The sequence below is a fragment of the Sapajus apella genome, unplaced genomic scaffold, assembly GCF_009761245.1.
Source record: "Sapajus apella isolate SASKATOON/1434 unplaced genomic scaffold, GSC_monkey_1.0 scaffold23, whole genome shotgun sequence".
NCBI lineage: Eukaryota > Metazoa > Chordata > Mammalia > Primates > Cebidae > Sapajus > Sapajus apella.
The window spans coordinates 11,039,620-11,053,295 of record NW_022436963.1 but is presented as its reverse complement, the minus strand read 5'-3'; the positions used below and the strand labels follow the sequence as shown (position 1 = coordinate 11,053,295).

The 13,676-nt window shown below is 40.9% G+C and overlaps 1 protein-coding gene across 1 annotated transcript in view; it reads left to right on the top strand.

Annotated features, from left to right (window-relative positions):
- Window positions 1-13,078, top strand: part of FHIT (fragile histidine triad diadenosine triphosphatase) — a 1,501,749-nt gene extending 1,488,671 nt beyond the window's left edge. Inside the window, exon 10 of the mRNA XM_032289593.1 lies at window positions 12,774-13,078. The gene's annotated coding sequence lies outside the window, so the exon portion shown is untranslated. The remainder of the gene's footprint in view (window positions 1-12,773) is intronic.
- The last annotated feature ends 598 nt before the right edge of the window (window positions 13,079-13,676 follow it).

Sequence of the window (13,676 nt, the reverse complement as noted above, 5' to 3'; positions counted from 1 at the left end):
ATTCTTTATGAGTTGCTTATTTCACATTGCATGCCTGTGTCAAAACACCTCATGTGTCCCATAAATATATTCACCTACTATGTACCCACAACAATTAAAAATTAAAATTAAAAAATATTTAAAAATAAGTTAATGTGCTAAACATCTTTCTGGAGAAAGTAAAAAGAGAACCACAAAATTTAGAGGAAGAAAATAACAATAAATTAGAATGTAATGAAATAGAAAACACAGATGCAATTGAAAGGATCAGTGAAGCCAAATGTAGGGTCTTTGAAAAGAGGGAAGGCACAAAAGCCCATGTTGAAAGAAAAAGGCAAACTTCTGTATAGATACTAAGGACAAATCATTAAAAAGGAATAATGTTAGAGCAATATATTTGAAAATTTGAATTAAATAGACAAGCTTCTCAAAAATACAGCTAGCCCAAACTGATACACAGTGAAAAAGAGAAAAAGAAAATATGAATAATTTGATTCTGATTAAAGAAAACACTCTGAAATAAAATCCTTCACACAAAGAAATTGTCAGGCCCAGATAGCTTTACTGGTGAATTCTACTATATACTTGAGAAATAAATAAAAATCTTATTCAAATTCCACCAAAGAAAGGAGGAGGGGTGAATAAGAAACACTTTCATTGTCCTGTTTGTTGTATGATTTACATTGCAAACGAACTTTGCAAGAACATCACAGAATGAAAATCTACAGACTAAATGCACTTGGAAATACAAATGCCAAAGTTCTATAAGATATCAGATAGATGGTAGACAGATTGTGCCTGTACACACACATACCATTTGTGAAAAGGATAAGAAATCATGCTAATACAACTTTGATTTCACATTAGACTTTCAAATGATGTCTTTCCCTGGATTAATAAAGGAGAAAACGATAGGGTCGTCTTTGTAGATGCAGATACAATTATTGATCAAATTACACATCTAACTTAATAAATTTAAACGTTCTGGGAAAACTACAAGTAGAGGGGAGTTTATACTTAGGAATGAAATGAACACTATGCATCCAAGACTGTAAATGAGATAAGAATATTCACTATTAACATTTCTATTTCACAATATACTTGAAGTCCTAGCGAGTGTAGAGAGGCGAGAACAATAAACAAAAGGTAGAAGGATTAGAAAGAAAGAAATAAAACTGTCATTATTTGTAGGCAATATGATGTATACAGAAAACCCAAAAGAACCTATTGAGAAACAAATAGAATTAATCAGTAAACTTAGCAAGGCCTCTGAATCTAAGGGTGTGTGCGTGTGTGTGTTTGTGTATGTCTTAAATTTCTCTGTATCAGCTACAATAGTTAGAAAATGAAAAGTTTTAAAGTTTACTTTTAACATTAAAAATCAGATACCTAGGAATAATTAAAGATACGTAAGCTTCTACACAAAAAATGTAAAATGTTAAGAGTCATGAAAGAGAAACAAATGGAAAGATAAATGACTGAATTTTATTAATATAAAGATTCAATTTTCCTCAAATTGACTATAAACCCACAGCAACTCATATCTAAATTCCCACAGGTTTTGGTAAAAATCAACAAGTTGATTCTAAAATGTGTATGGAAATGTAGCCAGAGACTTAAAAGAAAAAAGAGTAGAAGTATTGGATGGGCTCACTCTACAGGATATCAAGACTTACTACAAGGCTATAAGAGTTAAGAGTGTGGTATTGGTACAAAGATAAATAGACTGTTAGAACAAAATGGAGGACACATAAGCAAATCCAGGCATATGTGAACACTTGATTTATGATAAAAAATGACACCACAGAGCCATGAGAAACGGAGAATCCTTTCAATAGATGGTTCTTGGAAAATTGGATACCCATGTAGAAAACTAATGAAACAAAACCCTACCTCACACCACATGCAAAAGACAGTTCCAGGTAGATTATAATTCAAAGAGTGAAGTGTACAATTTTAAAGGCTTTGAAGTATTATAAGAAAATATCTTCATAATCTTCCTATAGGGGAAGAATTTTGAAACAGGAAACAAAAGGCACTACTGAAAAAAAAAAAAAACCTGATATATTGGACTACATTCAAAGTAAGAACTTCTGTTTGTCAAAATACACCATTGAGAGAGAGAGAAGAGACAAAGTACAGTGGAGAAGGTACTTTGCACATATGGAATCAACAAAGGCCAGTGTCCAGACACTATAAAAAGAAAAAGGAAGAAGAAAAAAAAAACCTTACTACTTAGTAAGAAAGAGTCAGCAGCCCAATAGAAAATACACAAGGACTTGAACAGGCACTTCACAAAAAAATGGATATTGAAATGGCCAATAATCTTTAGTCATCAGAGAAATATAAGCTTAAAACACAGTAAAATACCACTCCACACCCACGAGAATAGTCACAGTGTAAAAGGACTGACAATATCAAGTGTTTGCAAGAATGTGGAAAAACAGAAACATACAAAAGAGCATATACTGTGTGACTGCCTTTATGTAAAGTTCAAAAACAGGCAAAATTCAATTATAGTGCTTAGAGATATATTCATTTAGAAGGTAAAATTATAAGGAAAGCAAGGAAGCACTCACCGTAAAAGTCAGGCAGTAGTTACCTTTGCAGGGGAGGAAAGAAGGGAACCATGATTTGGAAAGGGAACATGGAGTGAGTGGGGCAGGAAAGTAGAAGGGTTTGGAATGTTCTGTTCCTTGCCATGGGGGCTGGCAAGACATGTGTTGGCTTTATATTAAATCTGTAAGCCATATACATATTTCCTGCATGTTTCTGTATGTGTGTTGTATTTCACCATCCAAAGGACAAACAAATCCAATAAATGAAAAATCTTTAATTACGCAAAAAATATAAAAGGAAGAAAAGGAAGAAAGAGATTGACATCTCCTTGTTGGCTGAATATTCAAGTATTCCACAATAGGCATAAACAAAAAAAGAGTAATTGCTGCATATAATCTTTACAGACACACTGCTGACCATCCTCCCTGACTGTAAGAGGCCACTCTGGCCAAACAAATGGTTATTTCAGGAAGTGAGCAATGGAGGTCACCGCAGAGAAGATGCTTTATTACTAATAATTCTTAATAATATCACTTATTAAGAGCTTACCATCGGCAAGTTATAGCAAGTGCTTTATAGACTTTACTCAATTAGACCCCACAACAACCCTCTACTATTGCCCTGGCTTTCAGTTGTGAAAACAGACTTACAGCAGCTGTGTGACGTGCCTGCTCAAGGTCTTACAGGTCATACTTTGAGAGTCAGGGTTCAAATTCGGGCAGTCTACCTCTGGAGCTCACACTTACTTTGCACTAAAAATGGTGGCTCTCTATTTAGAAACATCATCCCTTGCATAAGCTCTAGCTAACCAAAGGCAAGAATTATCCAATGCAGCTGGGCTGCGAGGTATACCTTACTCTGGCTTCTGCGTTAACTTCAGGAAAAGAGCCAGCATTTGATGATTCTTGCACTTTAGATCACTTTATCCAGTTGTCACAACCACCTGCTAGAAGTGGTTGTGACGACTGGGTAGTACCTAGTCCTTGCTCCTAACCCTTGCAGAAAACAGAGCTATTCCTTGTTTCCTTATGCAGCAGCAGTTACAGACTAAATATTTGTCTGAAAGCTCAAACTGCATCCCGTGAGCAGGAGTGAATCACAGCTAATCAATCTTGGACTGTAATAACATTAGATACTGCACTCTCGTGATCAGCGAGAATTCCCAAGAGCTTCATTCAAGACCTTTCAGTGAGCACAAGGGCTTCATTCAAGACCTTTCAATAAGCACTTCCTCTAGAGACAGGAGGTTTTCGCCAAGAGTTTGCAATTAGTTCTTAGGTTTCAGAACATTTGAAAAATTGTTGAGAGATCCAAGCAGAGTAGAGGATGGAATGTAGTAGAAATTTGAATTTGGAGCTTCCAATCCCATCCAAAACCCACAGCTCTGGGCATGTGACTCCAGTTTATCTGATCAGAGTTCTTTCCTACCATTTAGTGTACGAACACAGAAGTCCTCGACTGGGGTAAGGTCGAGTTGAGCCTCCTGTAAGTCATCTTGCTCATCATTTAGAGAAGTTTAAGGCAGGAAAAGCCAAACACTGTCTTAGGCATACTAAGTGAAGTTCATCCTTGCCTTGTAGGCGACGATGGTGAAGGTGAAACAATACTGATTCGAGAACAAGCAGGTGTGTGACTGAGTTCTGTGCAAGTTGACGGTACAATGTCAACTATACCTGTGACCAAATTGATTTCTCACCTTATCCCACTACCAAGTAGTTGACTCTGTGTCATTGCTGTCTCACCCCCTGTGCCCACACACACAATTACATGCCCTCCAAGAGCCACCCTAAGGTCTGGGATCAGCCAATCAATTTTAATGCGTATTTAAAAGATTTTTCAAAGTGTGCAAGTCAGTGCGTAAGATGATAGATCATGTAATAATTAGAGCATTAAAAGAACCCAATTGAGGATTCTCTTTCCGCCAGCAGATATCTTTAGGTCAAGAAGGTCTATAAAAACCGGCAGATCATTTTCATTCCTTTAAGACAGGCAAAAATGACTTTGAATGTAATTAGATGTTCTTACCAGTTTTCCCCTGCTAAAGCTCCACATCTTGCTCCCGTGAAGCTCGCAAAAAGTTTAGAACCGGTGGCACTTTAACCTGCAAATTGATGGTGTCGTATTGCTTTGAAGACGTAGGAGTGCATGATATTGGTTGAATCATTTTTTTCTGTTAAATTAGAAATGATAAGCCAGAGTCATCACTAAGGGAAACAGAAGCTTTCCCTTCTAACAGGCAGAGGGCCCATCTTGGCACTATGGAGCCCTGGGCTGCTGTTAGAACTCTGCCTCCGACTTCTCAGCCAATCTCTTGTGGTTCCTGCAGATTCTGGAGCCATGACTTCAGAATAAGAAACATGCCTCATGCAGTGTATCCTCATTTCTCTTTGATACCCTTATCAAAGTTTTGCTTTATTACCCTCCTCTCGAAAATCTATCAGGACACTTTTTACATTTTCAGGTGGGAGATCTTGTGTGTGGTTAGTTTTAATTTCTTTCATCCTTTTAAAGAAAAAGATTCAATGGAAAATAAAAGTAGTACAACAATGTAAAAGAAAAATATCTTTAGCAAAACCTAGTAAAACTCTTGGTTCTGGGCAAGACTTTATGATACTGCGGCTAAATATATTTATATAGAATATTATACATCAGCTGTTGACTGTCACTCTTAAAATATATGTCTATACCCTCAAACTCACCTAAGGTCATATAAGAGAATGAACATGTTAAAATAGAAAATGGGTTAAGATTACAATCCTTTCAAATGGGAAGCCTGATCATGCTCTACCTCCACACTCTGGGGAGTCAGCCAGGGCCTGATTACATGACGCCTTGCACACCACAGTAAAGGACTTAGAATCAAGCCCAGTCTCATCTCCCATGGCAACCCCTCAGGTTCTTGGTTCTAGCCTTCCCGCTACCTCGCTATTACTGAATCACATCAAACATGGCCCATCTCAGGGCCTTTGCACTTCTAGTCCCCTTCTGCCCGGAGTGTCCTCCCTTCTTTCCTTCTTCCGTTCAGGATTTAACTGAAATGTCACCTGCTCAGAAAGGCCTTCCTTAGGTGCCCAGCCTACAGGAGTACTTTTTTTTCCCTTCTATGCTTTAACCAGTGTCTTCTGTCAGTGGGGTCTCCAGTGGGAGGTAAGAAAACAGACCCCTAGCTGTAGTTCTTATCTCCTGGACCATCTGGCTGGGGTTCAGAGAATCGGCTAGCCTTCTGGCCCTCTTGCAGGGCACATTGATATGGCTCTTCATAAACTCATAGGTTCCTTCTGGGAAAAAATAAACCTCAGGTCCGCAAAGTAAGCAGTCAACTAACTTTCCTGTCACAGGGATAGTGGGCTTCGTGTCCCTTGTTGGAAAAATTAGAGATTTTGAGCCTTTTTAGGTGGGAAAGGAGTTTAAAGAGCACATGGTTCAACCTATTGCTTGGCAAAGGAACAACTGTGGCCCAGAGAGGGTATAAAACTTGCCCAGACACACAGAATGACAAAGCCTAGAAACAACGCAGCTTAATACTAGACCTTTTATATTTTCGATCTCTTACTGAACACATAGAGACCAGTCCATAGAGATTCACCTGCTGATGCCTCTGTACAGGATATTTAGAAGGCATTTGTATATGTGCATTTCTGTCTTGCCACAATACACATTCCATTCTAAGACTGCAGTCTCAGGAAAAGCAAGATCGTGTGAGATACTCTCTGTTTTTACTAGCTTTCAACTGTGTGGTTTCAACCCATGATCTTTTGGTCCCAAGGAGAACTTGAACATAATTCAGGTTAGCCTATTTGTGAGGAACTGAAGTAGACTATAACTTATCTGACCATCAATTTCATACTCAAAATATAGTATTAAAGGTTTCATCTTTTTGTTTTTATGAAAGGTCCTGCTCCAGGTAATAGACTTTTATCCAGTAGCCGACAGATTTTCTCAGATGGTAGTATGAGCTTATATAAAAGGCACAAGAACAGAATTACACCAATTCAGTACCTTTAAATGATGGAGAAGAAAAAAAACCCCATTAGGCTGTTAAATGTGTTGAACCCTGACAAATTCTCAGTGTTACTATCCTTGAGTATATGTCTATAATTCTTCAGCAAATATGCCTTTTATTCAACTACAGAGTTGTACACACTCCAAACGCAAGTGCCATTAATTAAATCACACGCTCAGCAAACTCACAGAGCCATTAATTATCAAAGGTAGCCTGCTCCATGCTTGGCTCTAAATTCCATTATAAAAGGAGAGTACAACTTAGAGCTAAGGAATATGCTGAAGGAAGGTCACCCTCAAAAACATGATAAGAAGCAGCTGTCAGAGAAAGCAAATGACAAAGCATGTATTCCTTTTAGGTTTGCTTTTGCCCCTTCAGAGGGCTTGAAGGAAGGGAAAGTGTTTCACAGGGTAGGAACTTTCTTTCTGAAAATTAGTTTTTCTCATAAAAAATGCAAGTAAATATAAAGTAATCCTTTTTCATTTCAACTGTGTTGCAGAGAGGAGTAATATCAGCTGAAGATTTAGAGACAAATAAAGCTCATCCTTCGTAAGCCCATCAGGAGGAGAAAGTTTTTGAGGGCGTGGTCCTGGTTAGGCACAGGCATAGGGAATGGATGTAATTGGAGGAAACACAGAAGACAGCGGCTTCGCTGGCTTCAAGCGGGGAGCAAAGGGATGCCCCAGTAGTAGCGGAAGTTTTCCAGGGGTGGGTTTGCCTGGTTCTGCACCAAAGTATCAGCAGTTTCATTTGCCAGGAGGTAGTAAGCCCTGCGGCTGCGGTCACTCACGCCCAAGCACAAGCTTTGGGATAATCTTTTCTTACACTTGCTGTTCTTCATGTTGAATTTAATCCCTTCAAAGGGAAAACTGACAAGGCTGAGTCTGGTTGCTATAGAGCGACCACAGTTACCGGTGAACCTCCACCTCACCACAGAACAGATGTCTGTCTGCACCTCCCCTCCTGAAAGGACTGGCCACATGGTGTCCAGCGCTGTTTTCTCCATTCTGTGCCCTCAAGGAGGCAAGCACACTGGATTGGGAAACAGATCCTGTTTAACGGGAAATTGATTCACACTTTCTCATTGCAGGAAGTTATGTTATTAATTATCATGTACAACGTGCCATGGAGGAATAGTTTTAAGTTACAAAGCTCACTGGGCAGTTGCTCTGTTATTCTGAGTCCAACTGCACACTGCTGAGTTTTGGGCTGCTGCACTTGGGGGTAACCCCTTCTTATCTCTAGATGGAAGTATAATTGCATCGCCTCAGAGATACTCATCAGAGCGGCTCTCCGATCCTTGCCGCTTCTCCCTCAGCTTCCCTTTACTCACTTACTGTAAGAGATTGCCACTAGCAGCTTCTGTGGTCCAATTTCTGAGACCAGTTTATTAAGAAAAAGCTGAAAAGCAGAGGTCAGGGGTGCCTGCCCTTGGAAAATTGCTCACCTTGTTTTTGGTGTGAGCAGAATGACTTTCTGTGGTTGCCTCAGCCTGTATCTCTAGCCTGCTAGAAATGAACAAGAGGTACTTTTAAAAGAAGAGAGTTGTTAAAAACGAGTTTTATGTTTGCGGCTTTATTAGTGAGTGTGGTTACTTCGTTTTAAAACCATGTCTGTGTCAATCCTTGCATGGACTCAAAACAGGCCATTTTATTAATCATCATGGGCAAGGAGCAACACCCTCAAAGGACATTGTCCTATTCACATGGTTCTGCTAAGAGTACTAACAACAGACAACCTTAGTTGAACTAAGTATTTGCAACTGAAACCTACTGCATCTGAATTGCTTTGGAGCACTTGGGGCATTACATTGGGAGCATATTTTGTACCAGGGTCAAAGGGGAGATAGGCTTGTAGCTCATCACCCTCACAGTCAATGATTTCCCTCCAGAGGCTCAGGCCACACTCCAGACCAGTTAGCTCAGAAGCTCTGGGGGCAGGATGGCAGCTTGGCATTTTTTTTTCTAACCTCCCCAGGCGATTCCAATAAGCAGGCAAGGTGAGAAGCATTACCTCAAGGCAACAGGAGGAAGGCAAAGGCCTGCTGAGCTTTTGTGGTCCCAACACTTCCTTTTTCACCCTATCAAGTTAGATTGACTATGGGCAGCTCCCATCCAGGCTCACCTACAGAAGACACAGACATTGATCTATTTTCTTAGCTTCAAAGCAGAGAGGCTGTCTTCCTCTAGGTCTGTGGAAGTCTAGGGGAAGGGAGTGACAGGTGGGAGACTCCTTCATCTACACACTTTGTAGAAAGGTGAGTGTTGGCTTGAATGCACACAGAGGTGGTGGGGAAAGACAGGATAGGGCCAGATGACACCTGCACGTTCAAGGAGAAGTCAGTGTGGTTCAGTTCCAACGCAAGCTGGGACCTCTTTGGTACTTCTGCTTTTACTCTGTGTCCACTAAGTCATACAATAAAACACAAACCAACTTCAAAGACTTTCCTGTAGGTTTCAGGGAGAGATGGATGAGAAAGTTATAGCCCACAACTCACAGCAAATCTTACACAAAACCTGAAGTTCCTCTATCAGACATTTTCATTTTTCTTCTAAATTCAAAGCTGCCCTCTCCAAAAATCTCCTCTACTGTCCACAGCAATAGGGCTCACCCTTCTGCCATCATTCACTACTCTATAAAACAAACCCCTGATAGTAGGTTTGTAGTACTTGCTACCTATTATTTCTCAAGCATGCTCTTAAGGATGGAGACAGAGGGGCAGTTAATCTACTAGTAGGTTATTAGAAACTTAGAAATAATTGAAAGTTGCAAAGCATATATGTTCATAGAGATCAAACTTTTGGCATTTGGGGCTCCTGCCCTCTTTGTCCCCTGAACTCCAGAAGCCCGCATGTTCTAGACTCTCACCTGACACCTGATAGTCTACTACCTTGCTTCACTCTGTGTGAAGTATTTCCCAAAATGGGTTGAGAGCACCTTGAGGATATGGCTAATCACCTGTTTTCAGGGCCCTCTTTGTGCCTCCTTAGAGCCTTAATTGCATTTCAGTAAATCCTTTTGTTGCTATGCCCAGATAACACTGAACAGCACCACTGTTTATTCCAGAGGTGATATAGAAGGAAACTAGCTATATGAAGGACACATTGTATGAGGAATCCAGCTAGAAGATGGGAAGACACATGCACTGCCCAGATGCACCATCTCCAGTAATGAGGCAGAATCCCACCGCATCGCCAAATACTGACTTTTCACTTGCATTAACACTCATGAGTCTTGCTGGTAATGGAACACGAAGAATTAGTGACGATGATAATAACAGAGGCTGTCATTCAGTGAGCATAATAATGTGCTAGGCATGGCCTTAAGTGCTGTGTGTGTATTAACCCATCTAGTTCTCTCGACAGCCCCCGCAAGGTGTGTTCGCATTGCCTAGAGACACACAGCTGGTAAACGATGCAGCTAGACTTCAGACTCGAACCTTTACTCCTCAAAGTCTGCCATACTCACCCAGTAAACTTGGTCATGAAAGGCAGACTCTGCTTCCCACAAGCCTCCAGGCTGGTTGGGGAAATGAAACGGCTGAAGGCAGAGCTTTAAGAAGCAGGCCAAAGCTGCGAGAGACAGGAGCCACAGAAGCATTGCAAGTAGACTGACAGAGGCCTCCCCAGGCACAGATAGAGGCATCCACAGAGATTCGGAAATTATAGGGATGGTGCTGGACAGAGTCAGGGTGGGAAGGAACATGGGGCCACAGCGTTCAGAAGACCAAAAATAGAACCGAGGGAAACTTTTCCTAAGACATAAATCTGCCCAAGACAAGTGAGAAGGAGGAAAAGAAAGGGCACATCCATTTTCAGGCCTACACAGGTGCTTCTGACTCAAAGTCAATAATTGTTCAAGGACAAGGGCCATGATGAATGATCAGAAGATGACCTGCCTCTCTAGACAAGGTGGGTGGTGCTGGCAGAACAGCGGGTCATCCCAATGCCATATAGGAATGAGAAAGGTCCCCTTCTCCGGGGGGCAAACTGACTGGTGCATATACCCCACTCTCCAGCCCTAACTCACAGGCCTCAGTGAGGCCTCTTGATACAGGTTAGAAGCAGAAGTGATTTGGCCTCTGTGTTCTGGATCCCACAAGGGACCAGCTAGAATTCCAAAGGGATCCCCTGCCTTTTGACCTCTGACTTTGTTATTAATTTGTAAGAAAAGTGTAGTACTAGACACAGAAAAATCTCCACGTATGATAGGCTAAAGTGGGTGCTGGTGTGTCCTCACCAAGGTGGGTTTGAATGGGCTCACCTTGGGTTCTGAACGAAAATGAGCAGGGAACTGGGTCTTCACTGCTCTGCTTCCCAGGTCTGTGCCTGTAGCACTGCACTCAAAGCTACAAACAGCAAACAGTAATTGAAAAGCAATGTAAATCTTCACTGAAATCTCTTGAAAACAATGTAGGGGAAGTTTATTTGTGTTTCTCAATAATGTTTCTCAAAAATCTCCTCATGTAGCACACCCATGGCAGTGTTAACAAAAAGAGTCAAACTGTAAAATATTAAAAAGGATTTATTCTGAGCCAGGTATGAGTGATCATGACCCAAGACACAGCCCTCAGGGGAGCCTGAGAACATACGTGCATGGTGGCTGGGGTGTAGCTTGGTTTTATACATTTCAAGGAGGCACGAGACATCAATCAAATACTTTTGAGAAATACATTAGTTTGGTCCAGAAAGGCGGGACAATTGGCAGGGGGGCTGTGGGGGGAAGCTTCCAGGCTATAGGTAAATTTAAACATTTTCTGGTTGACAATTGGTTGAGTTTGTCCAAAGACCTTGGATTAATAGAAAGGAAATGTTCAGGTTAAATAAAAGATTGTGGAGACTAAGTCTTATAGTGGCTGCCCTTAGAATAGATGACAAATGTTCCTATTCAGACCTTTAAAGGGTGCTAGAGTCTCAGTTAATCTCTTCAAGAATGAGAGGGCCTAGAAGAAAAAGATCTAGCTATGTTAACAGAGATTCTTTACAGATGCACTTTTCCCCCCACAAAGGATGGCCTTACAGGGCCATTTCAAGATACGGCAAAGAAACATGTTTAGGGGTAAAATATTTTGATTTTCTTCTTTATCACATAATGTTATGCCAGAGTCATATTGGGAAGTCAGTCACAATATATAGGATTAAATAAAACCCATGTGATGAGAATTTGTGGTTTGTAGGGCATGACTTCTCAGACCTATTAGGTAGGAATGTGGGCAAGATTTAAAAAATCAGAGCTTAGTCCTCAGTAGCTACCCCAAACATTCCCCTAGCACCCTTTTTGGTAATCTTTCCCAAACTTTATAAAATATAGCCCAGGAAGTCCTCATTTTTCTTTCCCTCCTATTTAATTTTCTCTTTCCTATGATACTCTGCTTTCAATGTCCTACAAACTTATAGTTCCAGGTAGCCCAGTTCCTCATCACACTCATTTTACTGATAGCAATGATTGAGGCCCGGAAGCTAAGCCTCCAACAGCGAGGGTGGGGGCAGAGCCCTGAGAAGCATTTCCATGCTCTCCCGGATTTGGAGCTGAGCCACTATACTACGATACCACCAAGGAATTTTCTCATTTTCTTGCAAAATAAGATTAAAGGACTTTCTCCCTATGTTCCCATTTTATGAGTGGAAATTGTTTTAGGCCTGGCCTAAGATACCAGACCCTAAGGTATCCTGGCCTTGAAGCAAAGCTCATTCTGCCTCCTGCACAGCACCTCAGCAGTTCCTCCAATCTAGGGACTGAGCACCTCAGATTCAAGTGGAGAACCTGTTAAGAAACACAGATTCCTGGGCCTTTATTCAGACCTACCAAGTCGTCAGGTAGGAGACAGAGCCCAGAAATCTGTTTTTAACCAGGGGTCAGCAGGGAATTCTGACAGTGGGTGTTTGGGAACCTATGTTCATCTAATTAATACAGACCTGAATTGGCTTGTTTCTAGGCAAGCCTTGTGTCTATAACAAACGCTCTTAAGAGACCATGCCACTGACCTCTGGTGAAAAGGGCAGTAGGCAGAGGCCACAGAAAATATGTGAATCCAGAGAGTGACTGCAGGCATCGGCAGGGCTGCACTCCATCTATTTATGTAATTTGTCCCTATCAACAGGCCCTCTTGTAAAGTGCTAACGGCAATCTAACAGATTAGCAGTAAACAAACTTATGTTTTGTTTATTGCCATGACTCAGAAGATACTACTGGTTCTAACTAAATGTCTGTTTTTATGTTCCGTCATTTCCAGGCATGAAAGTAACTTGAACAAATCCCAAGGCATAAGGAAATGGGTCTCGTTCTCTAGAACTTTGCAGCATTGGAAATGAAGCTAAGCAGACTTTATTACATCCTGCAATTCTGCAACCTTTTGCAAAGCATTTTATTACGCTTGTGGAAGCCATTGGGGTTATGTTTCAATCATGATGACCGACAGGCTAACTTCAAAACAGTGACATCAACAGCTTTTCCACACTTCCTTGGCTATGTACTTGGAATAGAACCTTTCCTAAATTGTCCCTTGGCCTGGATGGAAATAAAATGGTAGTTAAAATATTTAGCCTGTGCTAACTTAAAGATTGATATCTTACAACCTTTGAAAGGCACAACTCAGGAAGTGGATCTCTTAGAATTAGTGTGCTTCCTATAAACCAACGGTTTGTTGAGGCTAAGATGTAGAGTTTCCATTTTGGTAGGTAACATAATAGATCAAGAAATGCACAACCTTTCCTTGGTTATATTCTTCTCCTCCCTCAGTGCAGAGAAGCAAAGTTCAGAGAGCTTGAAATGGCAAAATTAGCTTCAGGAAGAAAGCAAGCATGCAATGCAGTGACGGGACCTTTTGGATTGAGCTGATTGAGTGGCAGGAGTGTAAGGAATGCTAGGAAGCATGTCCCTTGCCCACAATAGTCAAAGATGACGGCAGTGGGCTCTTTCTTTCCTCTGTTATATGAATAAATGTGGGGATTAGAGTTTACACAGGAAAATAAAACACATCTATCGCACGGCTACAAAGAACAAAACCAGGATTTTTCTTCACCCAAAACCTCTTTGAGAATCTCTTTAGGCTTATGGGCCATTCCTAGACCCCAGTTCCATCACCAACATGTGGTATATCAGTTTCCTGTGTCTGCCTGTAGCAAATGACCACAAA